This window comes from Strix aluco, unplaced genomic scaffold (genome assembly GCF_031877795.1).
Source record: "Strix aluco isolate bStrAlu1 unplaced genomic scaffold, bStrAlu1.hap1 HAP1_SCAFFOLD_82, whole genome shotgun sequence".
Lineage (NCBI taxonomy): Eukaryota > Metazoa > Chordata > Aves > Strigiformes > Strigidae > Strix > Strix aluco.
Genome location: NW_027436638.1, coordinates 6729 through 13456, shown reverse-complemented (window position 1 = coordinate 13456; position 6728 = coordinate 6729).

The following is a 6728-nucleotide window of genomic DNA, read 5'->3' as shown; positions in this document are numbered from 1 at the left end:
AAGACGAGAGAGGAGGAAGAGAGAGGAGTAAGAGAGAGGAGGAAGAGAGAGGAGGAAGAGAGAGGAGGAGGAGACTGGTGGAGGAGAAAGGAGTAGGAGAGAAGAGAAAGAGGAGGAAGAGAGAGGAGGAAGTGAGAGGAAAAGGAGAGAGGAGGTGGAGAGAGGAGGAAGAGAGAGGATAAGAGAGAGGTGGAGGAGAGAGGAGGAGGAGAGAGGAGGAGGAGAGAGGAGGAAGAGAGAAGAAGAGGAGAGAGGAGGACAGGAGACGAGGAAGAGAGAAGAGGAAGAGAGAGGAAGAGGAGAGAGGAGGTGGAGAGAGGAGGAAGAGAGGGTAAGAGGGAAGAGGAGGAAGAGAGTGGAGGAAGAGAGAGTAAGAGGAGAGAGCAGGAGGAGAGAGGAGGAAGAGAGAGAAAGAGAAGAGAGGAGGAGAAGAGAGGAGAACAAGAGAGGAGGAAGAGATAGGAGGAAGAGAGAAGATGAGGAGAGAGGAGGAAGAGAGAGGATGAAGAGAGAGGAAGAGAAGAGAGGAGGAGGAGAGAGGAGGAAGAGACAGGAGGAAGAGAGAGGTGGAAGAGAGTAGGAAGACAGAGGAGGCAGAGAGACTAAGAGGAGAGAGCAGGAGGAGAGAGGAGGAAGAGAGAGGAGGTCGAGAGAAGAGAAAGAGAGAGGAGGAAGAGAGAAGATGAGGAGAGAGGAGGAAGAGAGAGAATAAAGAGAGAGGAGGAAGAGAGGAGGAAGAGAGAGGAGGAAGAGAGAGGAGGAGGACAGAGGAGGATGAGAGAGGAGAAACAGAGAGAAGGAAGAGAGAGGAGGAAGAGAAAGCAGGAGGAGAGGAGGAGGAGAGAGGAGGAAGAGGGAGGAAGAAGAGAGACGAGGAGGAGAGACGAGGAAGAGAGAGCATAAGAAAGGGGTGGAGGAGAGAGGAGGAGGAGAGAGGAGGAAGAGAGAGCAAAAGGAGAGAGGAGGTGGAGAGAGGAGGAAGAGAGAGGATAAGAGAGAGGTGGAGGAGAGAGGAGGAGGAGAGAGGAGGAGGAGAGAGGAGGAAGAGAGAGCAGGAAGAGAGGAGGAAGAGAGAAAAAGACGAGAGAAGAGGAAGAGAGAATAGTAAGAGAGAGGAAGAGGAGAGAGGAGGAAGAGAGAGGAGGAAGAGAGGGGAGGAAAAGAGAGTAGGAAGAGAGAGGAAGAGGAGAGAGGAGGAAGAGGAGAGAGGAGGAAGAGAGAGGAGGAGGAGAGAAGAGGTGGAGAGAAGAGGAAGAGAGGAGGAAGAGAGAGGAGGAAGAGAGAGGAAGACGAGAGAGGAGGAATAGATAGCAGGAAGAGACAGGAGAAAGAGACAGGAAGAGGAGAGAGGACGAGGACAGACGAGGAAGAGGGAGGAGGAACAGGGAGGAGGAGGAGAGAGGAGGAGGAGAGAAGAGGAAGAGATAGGAGAAAGAGCGAGGAGGTAGAGAGAGGAGGAAGAGAGAAGAGGAGAGAGGAGGAGGAGAGAGTAGGAAGAGAGAAGAGGAAGAGAGAGGAGGAAGAGAGAGGAGGAGGAGAGAGGTGGAAGAGAGGAGGAAGAGGAGAGAGGAGGAAGAGAGAATATTAAGAGAAGAAGACGAGAGAGGAGGAAGAGACAGGAGGAAGAGAGAGGAGGAGGAGACTGAGGAAGAGAGAGGAGGAAGAGAGAGGAGGAGGAGACTGGTGGAGTAGAAAGGAGTAGGAGAGAAGAGAAAGAGGAGGAAGAGAGAGGAGGAAGAGAGAGGAAGAGGAGAGAGGAGGTGGAGAGAGGAGGAAGAGAGAGGATAAGAGAGAGGTGGAGGAGAGAGGAGGAGGAGAGAGGAGGAGAAGAGAGGAGGAAGAGAGAGGAGGAAGAGAGGGTAAGAGGAGAGAGGAGGAAGAGAGTGGAGGAAGAGAGAGTAAGAGGAGAGAGCAGGAGGAGAGAGGAGGAGAAGAGAGGAGAACAAGAGAGGAGGAAGAGATAGGAGGAAGAGAGAAGATGAAGAGAGAGGAAGAGAAGAGAGGAGGAGAAGAGAGGAGGAAGAGACAGGAGGAAGAGAGAGGTGGAAGAGAGTAGGAAGACAGAGGAGGCAGAGAGACGAAGAGGAGACAGCAGGAGGAGAGAGGAGGAAGAGAGAGGAGGTGGAGAGAGAGAAAGAGATTGGAGGAAGAGAGAAGATGAGGAGAGAGGAGGAAGAGAGAGAATAAAGAGAGAGGAGGAAGAGAGGAGGAAGAGAGAGGAGGAGGAGAGAGGAGGAGGAGAGAGGAGGAGGAGAGAAATGGAAGAGAGAGGAGGAAGAGAGAGGAGGAAGAGAGAGGAGGAGGAGAGAGGAGGTGGAGAGAGGAGGAAGAGAGAGGACGAAGAGAGAGGAAGAGAAGAGAGGAGGAGGAGAGAGGAGGAAGAGAGAAGAGGAAGAGAGGAGGAAGAGAGAGGAGGAAGAGAGAGGAAAAGAGAGAGGAGGAATAGACAGCAGGAAGAGACAGGAGGAAGAGGGAGGAGGAGGAGAGAGGAGGTGGAGAGAGGAGGAAGAGAGAGGACGAAGAGACAGGAAGAGAAGAGAGGAGGAGGAGAGAGGAAGAGAGAAGAGGAAGAGAGGAGGAAGAGAGAGGAGGAAGAGAGAGGAAAAGAGAGAGGAGGAATAGACAGCAGGAAGAGACAGGAGGAAGAGACAGGAAGAGGAGAGAGGACGAGGACAGAGCAGGAAGAGGGAGGAGGAAGAGAGAGGAGGAAGAGAGAGGAGGAGGAGAGAGGAGGAGGAGAGAAATGGAAGAGAGAGGAGGAAGAGAGAGGAGGAGGAGAGGGGAGGTGGAGAGTGGAGGAAGAGAGAGCATAAGAGAGAGGTGGAGGAGAGAGGAGGAGGAGAGAGGAGGAAGAGAGAGGAGGAAGAGAGAAGAAGAAGAGAGAGGAAGAGGAGAGAGGAGGTGGAGAGAGGAGGAAGAGAGAGGAGGAAGAGAAAGCAAGAGGAGAGAGGAGGAGGAGAGAGGACGAAGAGGGAGGAGTAAGACAGAGGAGGAGGAGAGAGGAGGAGGAGAGAAATGCAAGAGAGAGGAGGAAGAGAGAGGAGTAAAAGACGAGGAAGAGGAGAGCGGAGGAAGAGAGAATAGTAAGAGAGAAGAAGACGAGAGAGGAGGAAGAGAGAGGAGGAAGAGAGAGGAGGAAGAGAGAGGAGGAGGAGACTGGTGGAGGAGAATGGAGTAGGAGAGAAGAGAAAGAGAGAGGAGGAAGAGAGAGGAGAAAGAGAGAGGAAGAGGAGAGAGGAGGTGGAGAGAGGAGGAAGAGAGAGCATAAGAGAGAGGTGGAGGAGAGAGGAGGAGGAGAGAGGAGGAGGAGAGAGGAGGAAGAGAGAGGGGGAAGAGAGAGGAGGAAGAGAGAGGAAGAGGAGAGAGGAGGAGAAGAGAAGAAGAGGAGAGAAGAGGAAGAGAGAATACTAAGAGAGAGGAAGAGGAGAGAGGAGGAAGAGAGAGGAGGAAGAGAGAGGAGGAAGAGAGAGGAGGAAGACAGGAGGAAGAGAGAGGAGGAAGAGAAAGGACGAGGAGAGAGGAGGAATAGAGAGCAGGAAGAGAGAGGAGGAAGAGACAGGAAGAGGAGAGAGGAGGAAGAGAGAGGAGGTAGAGAGAGGAGGAAGAGAGAGGAGGAAGGGAGAGGAGGAGGAGAGAGGAGGAGGAGAGATATGCAAGAGAGAGGAGGAAGAGAGAGGGGGAAGAGACAATAGTAAGAGAGAAGAAGACGAGAGAGGAGGAAGAGAGAGGAAAAGGAGAGAGGAGGTGGAGAGAGGAGGAAGAGAGAGGATAAGAGAGAGGTGGAGGAGAGAGGAGGAGGAGAGAGGAGGAGGAGAGAGTAGGAAGAGAGAGGAGGAAGAGAGAGGAGGAAGAGAGAGGAGGAAGAGAGAATAAGACGAGAGAAGAGGAAGAGAGAATAGTAAGAGAGAGGAAGAGGAGAGAGGAGGAAGAGAGAGGAGAAAGAGAGGGGAGGAAGAGAGAGTAGGAAGAGAGAGGAAGAGGAGAGAGGAGGAAGAGGAGAGAGGAGGAAGAGAGAGGAGTAAGAGAGAAGAGGTGGAGAGAAGAGGAAGAGAGAGGAGGAAGAGAGAAGATGAGGAGAGAGGAGGAAGAGAGAGGAGGAAGAGAGAGGAGGAAGAGAGAGGAGGAAGAGAGGAGGAAGAGAGAGGAGGAAGAGAGAGGAAGAGGAGAGAGGAGGAATAGAGAGCAGGAAGAGACAGGAGAAAGAGACAGGAAGAGGAGAGAGGAGGAGGACAGACGAGGAAGAGGGAGGAGGAACAGGGAGGAGGAGGAGAGAGGAGGAGGAGAGAAATGCAAGAGAGAGGAGGAAGAGAGAGGAGGAAGAGAGGAGAATGAGGAGAGAGGAGGAAGAGAGAATAGTAAGAGAGAAGAATACGAGAGAGGAGGAAGAGAGAGGAGGAAGAGAAAGGAGGAAGAGAGGAGGAAGAGAGAGGAGGAAGAGAGAGGAAGAGGAGAGAGGAGGAATAGAGAGGAGGAAGAGAGAGGAGGAAGAGACAGGAAGAGGAGAGAGGACGAGGACAGAGGATGAAGAGGGAGGAGGAAGAGAGAGGAGGAGGAGAGAGGAGGAGGAGAGAGGAGAAACAGAGAGAAGGAAGAGAGAGGAGGAAGAGAAAGCAAGAGGAGAGGAGGAGGAGAGAGGAGGAAGAGGGAGGAAGAAGAGAGAGGAGGAAGAGAGAGGAGGAGGAGAGAGGAGTAGGAGAGAAATGGAAGAGAGAGGAGGAATAGAGAGGAGGAAGTGAGAGGAGGAAGAGAGAGGAGGAGGAGAGAGGAGGCGGAGAGAGGAGGAAGAGAGAGGATAAGAGAAAGGTGGAGGACAGAGGAGGAGGAGAGAGGAGGAAGAGAAAAGAAGAGGAGAGAGGAGGACGACAGAGGAGGAAGAGAGAGTAAGAAGAGAGAGGAAGAGGAGAGAGGAGGTGGAGAGAGGAGGAAGAGAGAGGAGGAAGAGAAAGCAAGAGGAGAGAGAAGGAGGAGAGAGGAGGAAGAGGGAGGAGTAAGACAGAGGAGGAGGAGAGAGGAGGAGGAGAGAAATGCAAGAGAGAGGAGGAAGAGAGAGGAGTAAGAGAGGAGGAAGAGGAGACAGGAGAAACAGAGAGAAGGAAGAGAGAGGAGGAAGAGAAAGCAAGAGGAGAGGAGGAGGAGAGAGGAGGAAGAGGGAGGAAGAAGAGAGAGGAGGAGGAGAGAGGAGGAGGAGAGAGGAGGAGAAGAGAGGAGGAAGAGAGAGGAGGAAGAGAGAGGAGGAAGAGAGAGGAGGAAGAGAGAAGAAGAGGAGAGAGGAGGACAAGAGAGGAGGAAGAGAGAAGAGGAAGAGAGAGGAAGAGGAGAGAGGATGTGGAGAGAGGAGGAAGAGAGAGGAGGAAGAGAGTGGACGAAGAGGGAGGATGAGGAGAGAGGAGGAGGAGAGAGGAGGAAGAGAGGGTAAGAGGAGAGAGGAGGAAGAGAGTGGAGGAAGAGAGAGTAAGAGGAGAGAGCAGGAGGAGAGAGGAGGAGAAGAGAGGAGAACAAGAGAGGAGGAAGAGATAGGAGGAAGAGAGAAGATGAAGAGAGAGGAAGAGAAGAGAGGAGGAGGAGAGAGGAGGAAGAGACAGGAGGAAGAGAGAGGTGGAAGAGAGTAGGAAGACAGAGGAGGCAGAGAGACGAAGAGGAGAGAGCAGGAGGAGAGAGGAGGAAGAGAGAGGAGGTGGAGAGAAGAGAAAGAGATTGGAGGAAGAGAGAAGATGAGGAGAGAGGAGGAATAGAGAGAATAAAGAGAGAGGAGGAAGAGAGGAGGAAGAGAGAGGAGGAAGAGAAAGCAAGAGGAGAGGAGGAGGAGAGAGGAGGAAGAGAGAGGAAGAGGAGAGAGGAGGAATAGAGAGGAGGAAGAGAGAGGAGGAAGAGACAGGAAGAGGAGAGAGGACGAGGACAGAGGAGGAAGAGGGAGGAGGAAGAGAGAGGAGGAGGAGAGAGGAGGAGGAGAGAGGAGAAACAGAGAGAAGGAAGAGAGAGGAGGAAGAGAAAGCAAGAGGAGAGGAGGAGGAGAGAGGAGGAAGAGGGAGGAAGAAGAGAGAGGAGGAAGAGAGAGGAGGAGGAGAGAGGAGTAGGAGAGAAATGGAAGAGAGAGGAGGAATAGAGAGGAGGAAGTGAGAGGAGGAAGAGAGAGGAGGAGGAGAGAGGAGGCGGAGAGAGGAGGAAGAGAGAGGATAAGAGAAAGGTGGAGGACAGAGGAGGAGGAGAGAGGAGGAAGAGAAAAGAAGAGGAGAGAGGAGGACGACAGAGGAGGAAGAGAGAGTAAGAAGAGAGAGGAAGAGGAGAGAGGAGGTGGAGAGAGGAGGAAGAGAGAGGAGGAAGAGAAAGCAAGAGGAGAGAGAAGGAGGAGAGAGGAGGAAGAGGGAGGAGTAAGACAGAGGAGGAGGAGAGAGGAGGAGGAGAGAAATGCAAGAGAGAGGAGGAAGAGAGAGGAGTAAGAGAGGAGGAAGAGGAGACAGGAGAAACAGAGAGAAGGAAGAGAGAGGAGGAAGAGAAAGCAAGAGGAGAGGAGGAGGAGAGAGGAGGAAGAGGGAGGAAGAAGAGAGAGGAGGAGGGGAGAGGAGGAGGAGAGAGGAGGAGAAGAGAGGAGGAAGAGAGAGGAGGAAGAGAGAGGAGGAAGAGAGAGGAGGAAGAGAGAAGAAGAGGAGAGAGAGGACAAGAGAGGAGGAAGAGAGAAGAGGAAGAGAGAGGAAGAGGAGAGAGGATGTGGAGAGAGGAGGAAGAGAGAG